At 33.0% G+C, this 15,034-nt stretch overlaps 2 long non-coding RNA genes across 2 annotated transcripts; both read left to right on the forward strand.

Annotated features, from left to right (window-relative positions):
• The first annotated feature begins 1,017 nt into the window (after nt 1-1,017).
• Nucleotides 1,018-5,372, forward strand: LOC108088204. The gene is made up of 2 exons (XR_001771219.2): nt 1,018-2,237; nt 2,297-5,372. It is a non-coding gene; the product is annotated as an uncharacterized LOC108088204 (long non-coding RNA).
• Nucleotides 5,373-6,480: 1,108 nt separating this feature from the next.
• Nucleotides 6,481-8,331, forward strand: LOC108088220. The gene is made up of 2 exons (XR_001771220.2): nt 6,481-7,303; nt 7,445-8,331. It is a non-coding gene; the product is annotated as an uncharacterized LOC108088220 (long non-coding RNA).
• Nucleotides 8,332-15,034: the final 6,703 nt, after the last annotated feature.

The following is a 15,034-nucleotide window of genomic DNA, read 5'->3' on the forward strand; positions in this document are numbered from 1 at the left end:
ATGGTAGGTTGTGTAACAGCTGATTCGAGTTTCGATTTGTTATTCATGTTTTTATCAAAAAATGTCGCATGGGGCATTGTCGTCACTCAACGGGTGGGGCAAAGTCGTCACTGTATTATCTCAGACTGAAATACAAACTCGTATCAATTTATTATTGTTTTGTGATTGTTTATGTAAAGTATTAAATATAAAATATAATTTCTTCAAAATGTTCTTCAAACAAAAATAAAATTCTAAAAAAGAGGTCGCCCAAAGAAAAATCTTTAAGAAATTCTGATTTTTGCTAAGTGCCTTCACTTAGATCTGAATGTGTCAAATTTTTGCAAAAAATAGATATAGTGTTCCACTTTTTTATATTTATGAATATCAATAAATGTGTGTTTGACAAGTTGAAATAGTTTTGTGCACATGGGTACCTATATTTGCATTCATTATTCTATGTGACGACTTTGGAGGATGTGACGACAGGGAGGTGACGACTTTGCCCCACGATTTTTCAATTTTCCAGTTTTGCCTTCTTTCAGATAACAGTTTCGTATTAATAAACAAATGAGAGGATGTCCGAAATACTTACTGCATTTTATAGCCAGATCTTTTCCGAATCCAACCATGTATATTACATGATAAAAATAAGTTATTTTATCAACAAATTTCGCAATTAAAAAAAAAGTGACGACAATGCCCCACTCTCCCCTACGACCTATTATGAAAAACCCATGTTATTGAATTAAAGTTATTAACTTTTTTTATTAAAAAATTAATTTGTTTTATTTAAAAAAAAATCGTTGGTCCCTTGAAAGTTGCTAAAACCGAGTTCTACTGTATGTGGTATTTAGGAAGGGGAAATAAAATTATGGCGCAAAAAAACTGCAATATTCAGATAACAAATTTATGGTATTCCGAAGGCAGAAAAAAAACTATTGCAAAAAAAAAAAAAAAAAAACACAGCAAAACAACAAAATTTAGATAACAATTTCATATAAATAAGAGCTCGTCAGTTCAATCTAATTCAAAACGACGAGGACGAAGCCACTGGCTGTTTCGAGGTGATTTCTTTTTAGTGCAAAGTAGCATTCAGTTATCACAAACTGTGTAAGCTGTAGACCACAACTATAGTATGATATAACGCACAGGAATTATTCATAAATTAAACAAATCAAAATGGGTGTTGTTACTTGTGAATTTTGTGGAAACAGTTTTCGCCATAAAACCTCCATAACTTCATATGGAACATAAAAAGAAAAACCTCACGTCTAACGAAACTCGTTATTGTGGTGTATTTGAGCAACACGTTGAATACATTAGCTGGTCGTATCATTTGCGTACCAACTTGCATTAACAATTATCTAGTACGCAAATAAGCGGTTACCTGAGGTGTATAAAAAGTGAATTTTGGAATCGCATTGAAACGTATATAATCGAAAATCCTAAAAAAGAATGTCGGGATATCACATTATTTTATCAATAAATCGATGGACAAGTGATCAATTTACCTCTTGAAGTAAATTGAGGTTCTACAAATACATATCAATATATGTAAATTCGAACAATTTTCTAATTATGTTTTTTTAAAGAGAGTCAAGAGCACTGTCAAATGAACCTTAAATCGTTTCAAACGAAAATGCAAACTTAAAATCCAACAATGTCTGATAATGAGAAACTGAATGAAATAATCAATAATTAATAATTTATACAAAAAATGAAATGAGTGAATTTCAAAAACGTGACAGTAGTTGGTCAATAATTGAAACAGCACATTTGGAAGTGAATATAAATAAATACCAACCTCTAAGGGATTCAAATTACATTTGTTTACCGAAATAAATATTTTGTAAAGGATCATGTGTCAATGTGCAAAATAAAGATGTTTATTGCTTTAAATGGGCATTAATATCGGCTTTCGCTAAAGTGGACAAGAGTAAATATAACCGAAATCGAACTATTTATTAAAAATAAAGAGTCGTTCACAACATTAAATCGGATATAAACACAATAAATAATAAAACATTAAATTTTATTGACTTAAAGTTTATAAAACCGGTTGATAAAATTAAAACATTTGAAGAAAATAATCCTGAAATTAGTATAACTGTGTTGGGAGTAGACGACGATGATCGCACAATAATCGGATCATATTATTTTACCAATAATAAAACTAATAACGTACACAGCATATATCTGCTTCATCTCGAAAAGGAGGAAAAATATCAATATATTTGGATTAGAAATATTTCAAGGTAAGTATTAAATTACAAAATTAAAAGAAAAATTTTATAATCATTGTTTTTTTGTTTAGATTACTTCGCAGACAAGTGACGATAACGAAATGGTCAAATATATTTATGTGCAACGACATAGCTCAGAGTGTAATAGAATTATAGTTGAGATGCAATGGAAAAACGATTTTCTATTAAGACTTAAGAATTATAAAAAACAACTAGATGTCACTATGCTGATTTTGAATGTATTTTGGAAGGGATAGATATTAAAAGTAAAGATAACATAAGCCTAATTCAAAAGCATATAACATATGCATATAGTTATTACATAAAATGTTTACTTGATAATAACTTGGATATATCATCGTTTTAGACCATTGTCATTTAACAGGAGAATTGCAAGTTATTTAAAATAACAATTTTATAAAAGTGTGTAAAAAATCTATAATTTAGCTCCATGTCAATATTATACAACGCCTGGTCTATCATGGGATGGTCTATCATGGGTTGCAATGTTGAAAACAACTATAATTTCATTATAAAAGGTATTAGAGGTGGTCTTGTTTAATGCAGTGGACGTCATTCACTTGCAAATAATAAATATCTAACGAACGACTATGATTGCAACAAATAATCAAATTATATTGTATACTTAGATGTTAATAATTAATATGGATATATCATGTTACAAGCTATTCCATATAAAAATTTTAAATGGTTAAAAATGTTAAAAATGCAAATGATTCTCTAGTTGGTTATAGTATTTTAGAAGTAGACTAATGATTTACCATTTTGTCCGCAAAACAAAATAAATAAAAATATGCTACAAACAAAATTGATTGCAGACTTGACACAGAAACATAATTATATAATTCACTAAAGAAATTTACATCGTGGAATGATTTTAAAGAAAATTCATCGAATATTACAATTCGATCAATCTGATTGGCTTAAAACATATATTTACTGTAATAATCATTATAGAACATTAGCTGTTAATGAATTTGGAAATAATTTTTTCAAACTTCTAAACTATGCGGTGTATGGCAAGACTATGGAAAATGTTGACAAGAGAAAATCAATTAAATTAGTATCCAGTTGGGAGAATCAATTAAAAAATTAGGTGCTAGAGCACTTATCTCAAAATTTAATTTCAGTAATGTATGATATTTCAATTCACTGAAGATTTGTTCGCAATACAAATGAAAAAAAGATCTGTTGCTTCTGTTACTTCTTTCTACATTGCAATGTCGACCAATGCATTGGTTTCACCGTTCTCGAATTATCAAAATATAATATGTATAGTTTTCACTAAGACTATATGAAACCGAAATATCAAGAAAACTTTAAATTAATGTATATGGATATTGATTCTTTTATCTATGATGTTAAGACTATAGATTTTTATGATGACATTCGTTGTGAAAATGAACAGCATTTTGATACATCAGAATATGCTGAAGACAATGTTTTTAATATACCATTGTTAAACAAAGAAAAATTAAGCATGACGGATAATGAACCTTTCATTTTAAAATTATACATATCAATGTCGGTGACCAGTTCTAATTCTATTGTAGTTGTTTTCAACATTGCATCCCATGATAGACACGGTGTTGTATAATATTGACATGGATCCAAATTATAGATTTTTTTACACACTTTTCTAAAATTTTTTCTTTTAAATAACTTGCTTAGCTATCTAGACTTTAAGGCATAAATCCGAATGATTCCAAAAATCGAAGTTCTTAAATTTCATTTTATCTTTTTACAATTTTCTTTGATATGAATATATATAACTCTTTGTTTAATGGTATTATAGAAATTTTACCATCAATTTTTGTTAATTCCTTCACAAATAAATGACAATCGTATGCTGATAGATTATGGAAAAATATTGGGAAAAACTTGCTTGCTTGCTAATAGTCAAAGATATAACTTAAGTTAAAATAAAACTCATGAAAACATATGAATATGTATATGTAAACAAAAAAATTTATGACCCCATGTGTCTATGTTATTATCTTTTACATGTCGCTTATAATTTAAATAGTTTTTGTTTTTTAATACAAGCAATATCGAAAATCATCAATAGTAAATTTTTAAGTTACACTAGTCTTTACAACTTTAATTTTTTTTCTTCGTTGTTGATGTATTAGCATTATTTATTTTACAGATTTCTATCGAATACCTACATTTTAGCTCTGAGTCCAATAAGTTATTTTATTATATTCCCTTTGCATTCATCTTTCATCATGCCTAATTTTTTTTGCTTAGCAATGGTATATTAAAAACGTTGTCTTCAGAATATTCTGATGTATCAAAATGCTGTTCATTTTCACAACGAATGTCATCATAAAAATCTATAGTCTTAACATCATAGATAAAAGAATCAGTATCCATATACATTAATTTAAAGTTTTCTTGATATTTCGGTTTCATATAGTCTTAGAGAAAACTATACATATATATTATATTTTGATAATTCGAGAACGGTGAAACCAATGCATTGATCTACATTGCAATGTAGAAAGGTGTATCAGAAGCAACTGATCCTTTTTTTATTTGTATTGCGAACAAATCATTAGTAAATTGAAATACATTACTGAAATTATATTTTGAGATAAGTGCTCTAGCACCTAATTTTTTTAATTGATTCTCCCAACTGGACACTAATTTAATTGATTTTCACTTGTCAACATTTTCCATAGTCTTGCCATACACCGCATAGTTTAGCAGTTTGAAAAATAACTTGCTAAGCTATCTAGACTTGAAGGCATAAATCTAAATTATTCCAAAGATCGAAGTTCTAAAATTTGATTTTTTCTAATTATAATTTTTATTGATATGGATATATAAAACTCTTTGTTTAATGGTATTTTAGAAATATCACCATCAATTTTTGTTAATTCCTTCATAAATAAATGACAATCCATGATAGATTATGGAAAAATATTGGGAAAAACTTGCTTGCTTGCTTGTATAAAAAACAAAAACTATTTAGATGATAAGCGACATGTAAAAGATAATAAAAAAGGCACTCTTGCATGTGGTCATAAAGATATAACTTAAGCTTTGTTTGTTTTTCAATATCACATAGTTTATTATTTCGAAATAAAAATTTTAAACATAAATGTCCACAATTATATAATATGTGTTGAATTTTTGTTCATTTCTATGGTTACATTCAATGGGTGGTTTTAAATAGTTTACAATTTCAACCGGTGCACTATGGGAAAAAAGTCGATTTTTTTGGCATAAAATCAAATTATTTTACAAATTATTTTCAAAAATAAAATATATTTTTTGAATTTACATACCCTAATTAGCCAAGAACCGTTATCTAAGATTTTTTACTAACAACACTATAATGTTGATAAACGAACAAAGTCAGATGTTCGATTGACTTTTTTGTGTGCTTAAATTAGTGAAAAATCTTTGCAAACTTTCATTGTTTATTTTGTGGAGCAACAAATTGATTTATTATTTCTGATTATGGCAAATCGTAGCAAAGGTATTTATAAATGTATCTTAGATTACATGTTTTGATTATTATGACTTGTTGTCCAACTGTGATCTGTTTTATATGTGTATCTTTTTAGCTTAAAACTTACAAGTTTGTTTGTGTTCCGTGGTGTATAACTTATAAATGGCACAACGTTGCAAAAAGGTAAAAACGCAAAGTTATTACCAAATGTATCCCTAATATCGCAAAACTAATCATTTTTGCAACTTTTTGCACGTTTCTTCAAAATTGAACTTTTAAGGTGCTAACCTAGCAATAGAAATTTAACACAGCTTGAGAGAAGACATGACACTTGGCTAAGCTCGAAAACATTTTTTTCTATAAAAAACGCTAAGAACCAGGTGGACCATGGAAAAAAAGTCTGAAAAACATAAACATATTAACTAAAATCAAAGTTGTATACTTTTTTTGTTACAGGCTCTAAAAAAGTGTTCCGCAAAATGCAAAAAAATCTATATAATTATTAAAAAAAAGTTAGGACAACGAACTTTTTTTAAATTGTTTTGTTTAACAATTTTATTCCAAAAATAAAAAAAAAATTTTTTTTTTTTAATATTATTCATTAAAAAAAATTTTTAAATCTAAAAAATAGGCGAGGCCACACCCCATTTTCTTAAAATACATTCCTTATTTTATTATTAACTGGAATCAAAAAACAGATCAATAAAATGTTGATTAGTTCTCAAGTTATTAATTAATGCCAAAAAAATCGACTTTTTTCCCATAGTGCGGTGGCTGAAATCACCAAAACTATAATTTTTTTTTTAAATTTCTATTTTGGAAATGTGCACCACGTTCGCTTTCCTAACCCAAGTGTATTATCCCACATTCATTGATCCATGGTTTATTGGGGAGACGATCACGCATAAAAACTCCACGAAAGTGGTTAAAATGCTGTTTAGCAAACTTCATTAAATCAATATCGGTAAGTGCTCGTTTGGGTAGCATATCTATTAATTTTTTGACGAATGAAACAGTGAAAAGTGGACCTATTGATTACGGAACTGATTAACAAACGAGGTTCGGAAAATATTATATTATAAATACAATATATATTTTTTCCATTTCTTTCTGAGTGAGAGTATCAAGTCTGATTGCAAGTTAGAAACTGTAAACAAAGGGAGTAAAATATACATATGTAAACGAGCTTAGAAAAAAATATACCTATGTACGTCGCTATCAAACGAGCTTAGGAAAAATATACATCTATACAACGCTTTCAACAGAGCTTCGAAAAAATATAATGAACATAGTTGATTCTTGTTCTCTCGCTACGAGTTCAGACATTAGTAACAAGTCAGATTGCAAGCTAGAAACTATAAACCAGGGGCTGAAAATTAAAATATAAAAATGTTACAACTTATAATCATTGCAGTTATTTTGCTATTCAATGTAAATTTTGGAAACTGTGAAGCGACAAGTACAAAAAGTTTAGATTATAATATCACTTTACCAAATAATGATGTTGTTAAAGTTAATCTTATTTTCGAGTTCATAAGTCAAGAATCGTCACCGAAAAAACCAACAACGACATCAGGAACTTCAACAAAAAAAGGAGGTAACGATGTTAGTTATGCGAAAGACGTTTCAGTCGAATTTTGTCAAACAAACCTATTTGAAAAAGAGAAAAATATTGCTGGGGTTCTGGACGCACCAGTACCATTCTATAGACATTTTAATCATAAATATAAATCTACAGATACATCGACAAGGACATCAGGAACACCAGCAACAGAAGGAGATTACGATGATAGTTACGAGAAATTTACGGAAGACGACGCAGTCCAATTGTTTCAAAAAAACCTATTAGAAAAAGAGCAAAAAAATATTGGTGAAAGACTGAACTCAACAGAACCATTCTATAGGCATTTTAATCTTGCATATAAATCTACAGCTATATCAGTTCGTTGTTTATATAAAAGCAATTACAAAAAAAAAACTTTAGAAATACAATGTAGTCAATATTATGAAACAACAATAATTGAACGTATAAAGGACAACGGTGAAATTGAGTATATAATTGTTAGAAAAGACCCCGCCACCCTGGAAAACGTTATACTCAACGAGGACATCAACAACTATACGCAAACGTTGCACATGACAATTAATTGAGCGGTCGAGAGGTCAAACTGCAATTTTAAATAAACGATAATCACACACATAACCACACATGATAAAACATTTTTTATTCACAATTCTATAAAACTACTATATACCTATAAATATATGTATTCGAGGTGTAAAACAGCAATTGCGTTTCAAATAAATTTATTTTTTAATCTCAATTCTATAAAACTACTATATATGTATATATTCGAGGGGTCAAACAGCAATTGCATTTCAAATAAATTTCAAATAAATTTCAAATACATTTATTTATTAGCATTAATGTTAATTACCCTTATTTATTTACATTTTTTATACATACACACACATATAAAGCACAATTCTGTAAAACTATTGAGTCATCCAGTATGGATCGAGAGATTTTAAATTGAGATACTTGAGAACTAAGGTCAATATTCAATGTAAATATTATAGTGATTATACAAATAAAATATTGCGAATTTATTGTAATCACCATAATGATATACAAAAATTTAATCCTCAAAACCTGTTAGAGAAAAGTTTTATATTTGAAAGAAATTTCAATGACGATGGAACCCACCCCACCACCGAAAAAGTTCAGTCAGAGAAAAACATCGGAACGCATCAATGACAATATATTCTGCTGCTGTTGTTGTTTCTGTTGTTGTTGTTTCTGCTGCTGTTGTTTCTGTTGTTGTTTTTGCTATCGATGTTGACGTTTCTGATGTTGTTGTTGTAAGGCTTAAGTTAATGTTAGCATGAATAAGGACTCGGCATGTTAATAATAAAAACAATATGACAAATTGATTTTTTCTGCTTATGTAAATGCTTTAAAATGATTGAATATTTTTAAACATACTAAATTGAAAAATTAAATTGAAAATTTTATACTACTCACGATGTAATCCTTGTGTTCATATTATTATGCGTTTCAATTTGATTAAAGACAAAATTTCAAATTTTATATGTTCCAATCGCATACATATGTATGTATACTTGAAAGTTTTTCCTTATCCTCAGGCGACAGAATGTTTAGATATTCTCGAATGAAATCAACAATTTTTTTTGCAAGCCGTATATTTTTGTGTTGTTGTTGTTCTTGAACATATTTATATAATACAACTTTATTGATGCTTTCCGATATTTTTCTCTGACTGAACTTTTTCGGTGGTAGGGTGGGTTTCATCATAATTAAAGTTCCGTTCAAACATATAACTTTCCAGATTTAGAGGATTACATATCACTATATCATTATAGTGATTACAATAAATTCACAATATTTTATTTCTGTAATCACTATGATATCTACATTGAATATTGATCTCAGTTCTTAGGTATCTCAATTTAAAACGTTTTGAAACCAAACTGGATGACTCAATTACACCACCAATATTCTGCTTCTTTCTAGTTAAATTTCGTCCAAAATTTTTCACTGCATTAACGAATAGGAAAAGAATTCAGCATTGGAACATATGTATGTCGTATATCGTTTAAATCTATTATTTTGATGCTGTTTTATCTTTTTCACAATTCACATCAATTTACGCCATTCCGTACACATTTACAACAAATAACAGCTAAGACACAATTATTTCCATTTTTAGTTTTAAAATTATACTGCGTAGAAGAGTAGAGTAAAGCATAAGTAAATTGTTTCAAATTGCATCTGTATATCGTAAAAACAAATGTACTTTAGAATTTTTATATTAAAAAGACTTTTTACGGCATTATTCATTAGCAAAATTCTTAAAAAAATCATCAAAAATATCAAATGAACCACTTGATCTTCTTTCTTGCTCGAACGAAGTCGACTTTTGATCAATTTCATTTTCGAAAGCGATCTTGTATCTTTCATTTTCGAAAACGATCTCGTACAATTAGTCACCATCATCAAACGGTACAAACGCAACACAATTCCTGCATTAAAAAATTGAAATACCTATTTGTTCGCAAATCAAATTTTTAAATCAAGTAATTTCTGGATCATTTTTTCTGAATCACATGATTTCTGGATCACAAGCCGAAGCTTCCTTTCGTTTTCAAGGTCACTTTGAGACCCTAAAATCTAGTGCCCCAGAAAAATTTGATCCAGAAATCCAGTCTCCCAGAAAAAGTGCTCCAGAAATCCAGTGCCCCAGAAAGTAGTCCAGAAATCATGTGATCCAGAAAAATGGATCCAGAAATTCAGTTGATTTGAAAATTGGATTTAAATCTCTCCATTCCTACCTACTACCCCACTTTTATGTTAATAATTACTTTTTGTTACTTAAACGTAACCTACATAAACCTATTAATCATAAATTTCTCACTTCAGAAACACGTAATCATATTTAAAATAACACATTTTTTATTACAAGGCCAATAAACAAAAAGCTTATCTCTTAATTATTCATCGACCAATCAGAAATAATTCAATAGAGCAACACACTTTTTCTAGGGTAATTTTACACTTAAAATCACTGGCACTCAATAAAATTGCTGCACATTGGCAGCCAGAATCATTTAAAAAGCAATCAACTTATTATTGATTTAAAAATTTTAATTAAACTTTATGTGGCGAAAAGTGATGACTGCGGGTTATTTATAACCGCTTTTTATTTTTTTTATGCCAGCGAAATGCGCTTTAACTGCTGACATATCGCAACCGAGATCGGACACATCAGGATTCAGCGAAGATAAGCGCTACATTTTGGTTCTGACCAAGGTCCATAGTTTGCTCTTGGCCAGCTGCTTCCCTTCTTCCGCTCTGCATTGAAAATTAAAACTTTCATTGGCCACTTTTGGACTGTGATTTCCTTTTCCTTTTTCCGGATCTTTTGCGTTCGCTCGGTCCTCGAATTCCGCGCTGACAAACTTTATTATTTCGCTAAAAACTTTTTAATGACAAAATCAAATTGGAGCAGGCAAAAAACTTGTGGCCAAGAAGGGCGAGTGGAAAAACAGGCTGCTGTTTGTCCTATAATTTGAGGCTTATTAAAGCAAACTGCTGCAGCATATTTTGAGGCTTGAAGAGGTTTCTGTATATTTCACTTTGATAAAATCATTTCACGTCTTGCCCATCAGTGAATTTTAAAAGCGCTGCCATTTTTTGGGGCGTTTGACGTGAGGGGAAAATTAGTTCTGTTAGCGACTTCCTCGATATTTCACATTTCATGCACATAAAAATGCTCAATGGAGCATTCACCACTCACTGTGGTCCAGTCGCCTTTGAAAGACCATCAGCGATATTAAATTTAAAGCTCTAATGTTTATGATTATCGATTATGCGATATGTTATATATAGTTCTTTCCGTTGATAAAGTGTTTTTACGATACAGTGGAGCCGAGCTAACCTGAGTTCCATTAAAATAAGGAGTACAATAAAATTTAACTAGTTTTAAGTATTACGTGTCTAAAGCAAAAACTTTTTCCTATGAGTTGAGCACCATATATTTATTAAACTTATATTTTCAAAGAAAGAAAATAGTTCAGCAAATGTTACTAGAACGTCTTAAATTTTTGTCGCGCACTGTACGTGTGTGAGGGATGGTCGAGTAAATGGTTGTGTGGTCGTTCAATCAAATGCTTCGACATGTCGTGGGTGGCCAGAGACTCCGAAGTGGGGAACTCCGCCCCCTTCCTTCAGCCTCCTCCGAAGAAGGGATAATGGCAAACTATTTGTTAGCATTCAGAATAATGAAAAGGTTTCGTGGGTGCAAAATATGCGGGCCATGAAAACTAAATAAAATGCCATTTTTTAGTAAATTAATGTGCCAAGAAGGATTGAGGGGATGCCATGGCCGAGCCGCAGGAGCCATCAATCAATGGCTTGTCAATTTGGTGGAGGAAGTGTGGAGCTGTGGGGGAAGCGACAAGTTGCAGTGGAAAATCGATAGTTTTGGGGCGGCACTGACTCATTTATTTAAACAATCAGTCGGATGCATGGCCAAATGTGACTCAAAACTACATTTGTTAGCCCCGTTTAAAGGATGTCCTGTCCTCTCTCTGGTTTTCCTCTTTTTCCGTACTTTTCGGCTGTTTGGCTGTTCGGTTGGCCAACTCACATGTGCCCGAGTTTGCGGTCCCTATCTCGTCCCCTTTTCGGCCATAAATCTTCTCGGGCCTGACACAGAAAGCAAAAAGTTAGAAATTCTCTTTCTATTTTTCGTCAAGCTCAGTATTTGTGTTTTGGCATATGATTGATGTTGCCCAGAAGGGAAAACACGGAGAAGGGTTTACCGAATCACCAATGGGCCAAGGGGGTTCGAAGCCCTCTTTAATTACTCGAGTGTTGCTAATTTAATTAAACACAGCCCGTCAACAATTGGGAGTGATTATCAGCGGCATCAGTTTACTTACGGTGGGGGTAAAATTGCATTCCTTTTCTTGTAGTCTGGCCACAACAAAGGCTAATGAGGCACTCGAGCTCCTCTTTTCGAGCCCACTTCGTCTCTGTCTGTGGCAGGTCTTCTGTTTTCGGTTTTCGGTTTTCGCCTTTCGGGCTCTCCAACTGACACTGAGAAATTGCAAGCGCCACGAAATTAAAAATAACTCAAGCAAAAATCTTCAGAAACAAAGGCAGCTGGCAATTTATGAAGCCTCTCCCGCTGCCAGGGGAACTCGGAAGGCTTAAGGTATTGTTAGCCCAAAAGAAAGCACCTTCTCTGTTTCTCATTTTTTTTTTGTCGAATGTTCGCATGTTCGCCGGCAAAACAAAAGCCGAAAAAGCGAAGGCGAAAGCAAACGAAGATTCGTTAGCGCGTTGATTTATCATCGACAGTCCGCCCAACTATGTTTTCCTCTGGGGAGACCGCCGGAGAGGGGCGCTAGGTGAGTTGCGAGTTCCATTGGCCGCAAGTAATTCAATAACGGCCAAGTAGTCCGGCAATGGGACAAAGGCGGGTAACGAATGCGAGTAAATTGTGATATAAATCACACAACAACGCGAAAGGAGGAGAGCCAGAGAGGAAAAGCCGGAGTTTTCCTCGTTGGCAACTGACAGGCGGATCCGCCACCACAGGACCACCAGCCCACAAAAACAGCGGCGAGGAAAAACCCGAAAACGAAACTCGTTAGAAGTTTTCCTTCGGTCACAGCCTTTTGCAGCAGCAGAGCGCCAGAAATGAGGAAAAAGGCAACAAACAGAAAACAAAATCAAAGAAGTCGCGCTGTGGGTCCTGATGTTTGACCAAATTACGAGGTTCGCTACTTGAGTTTCTGAATTGAATTCGCTATGCCATTTAAGCAGGCAGTTAATCAAAGAGCTCACAATTACTTCAACCTAAATCAAAGCCTAAGTCCCAAAACCCTTTCAAAACCAGTATCTAAAAATATATTTCGTATTTAAAACCCTCTTTTCTCAGATTTCATTTTATAAATTATAAAAAACAAACAATCATTGAAATATAATATGCCCACTTCTGGTTAAACTAGTTAAACTTCCTTCGCAGCTGCTCCAAAAATCTCCAGCAATTTGTCTCAACCAAAGAGAATATTATTTAAATGTCGACAGTGTACAAAGTACGTATATTTCATACATGCGTACACATAGTATATCCATGGCTACGCTCTCACATTCAGCCTCCGTTGATGAATGGCCGTAAAATGAACTTTAATTAAATTTGCTGAACCAAAACACAAAGTCATAAATAAGTTGAATGGCACACCATGGGGCCACGCGTATGCCACGCGTATGGTCAAACAAAAATTATAATTAAAACTTCGTCAAAGAAGCATATATCCACTCCCCGTATTTATATGAACTTGTTGCACTGGCTAAAAGCCTTAAAAAAAGGAGACAGGGTTTCATGGTTCTTCATTTAAATTGAAATACATTTTAACTGCGATTCACAAAAACCTCACAGCTTAGGAAACTAACTTATTTTTCCTTGCTCCACACAATTCTGCGCATTTTCGGCATTTTATTTTTAGTTTTGTAGTTTAATTAAGTGGTTGTTTCTAGGATGTTTGAAGTGAACACATGGGAGTAAATTGCTGGCTCTTTAATTCGAAAACATTCTACCCTCTCTCCACCAAACTTAAATGCTTCGGTATCAAAAATACAACTCCTCGAAAACATTGCATCTGTGTCAGCAATTTTCCTGCAGTTTCTCCAAAACCAAAACATGTGCTTGTGTCTCGCAATTTCAGGTCACTTGGAGCACCGGACATGTCACTGAAATTCCAACCTCTAGCTGCTGGGGATCCTGTTGTTCCTCGCCACTCCTCCTTGCCCTCTTGTGTCTGCAGTTGTCCGGCAATATCCTCTGGTCAAACGGATCCAACGGGCCGGCAGACACATGTTCCCTGTTTGGCCAAACACTCGAACCGAAATGGTTTCTTGGTGGGCATGCGGCCAGCGTGGCGTATGCGTAACATCCCCAGATGCGGCGCCACTCGAAGAATTGCATTCCATGACGGACTGGAAATCTCACAAAAATCTACTTTCAATCAATAAACGAACGGAAAGCTTCCGGGCACGAATTTTGCGGGCGAGGAGATGGGGATTGCCGTTCTTGAGTTTAATTTTGCATGATTTGTGCTGGCTGTGTGAGCAGCCTGTGGCCAATAAACGTGACTCGACCACGTTTCCTGGCTTTCTGGCTTAAGTCTTTATGTAAATTTGTTTTGCAAGCCCACTTTCCGGGTTTGGTGGCTTGTTTTGTCTCCCACAATGGCTGCAGGCTGCGGCAGCTGCAGCAACATTGATGCACGTACGGGCATAAATAACTGTCCGTAGTGCGGAGCAGAAAGTTCGTCGTCGGGAAATCCCCCAAAATTGTGTTAGCCTGGCCGAAACGATTGGCATTGGATTCGAGCCGGTTGGCTCTAAATCCTGCGATTATCCTATTTGGAGCCATTTATCAGGGTGATATACATCTTTAAACATTCGCATTTAAGGCTTAATTTGTTGATATGCATTTTATTTTCTCCGCTAGACCAACTGCATATGGCTGCTGGCCTTCTTGTCCATAGAGTGTTGGGTGCAATTAAGCTTTAATTAGAAATAACTTGAGGGCCATGCAATTTCCCCGGGGGAAAAGCGGTGGAAATTTTCCACTCGACAGCAGCAGTTGAGTTTATTTTTGTGGCTGCCATGTGGTGTTAATATATATAAATATATAGTATGTTCTGCACACATATACATCCGTATTCTTGTATTGCATTTGCACACATGTCGGGAAGAGCTTGGCATTGTCAGACTTCGGACTGGAAAGTTAAT

Source organism: Drosophila ficusphila, unplaced genomic scaffold (genome assembly GCF_018152265.1).
Source record: "Drosophila ficusphila isolate 14025-0441.05 unplaced genomic scaffold, ASM1815226v1 contig_607, whole genome shotgun sequence".
NCBI classification, from domain to species: Eukaryota; Metazoa; Arthropoda; class Insecta; order Diptera; family Drosophilidae; genus Drosophila; species Drosophila ficusphila.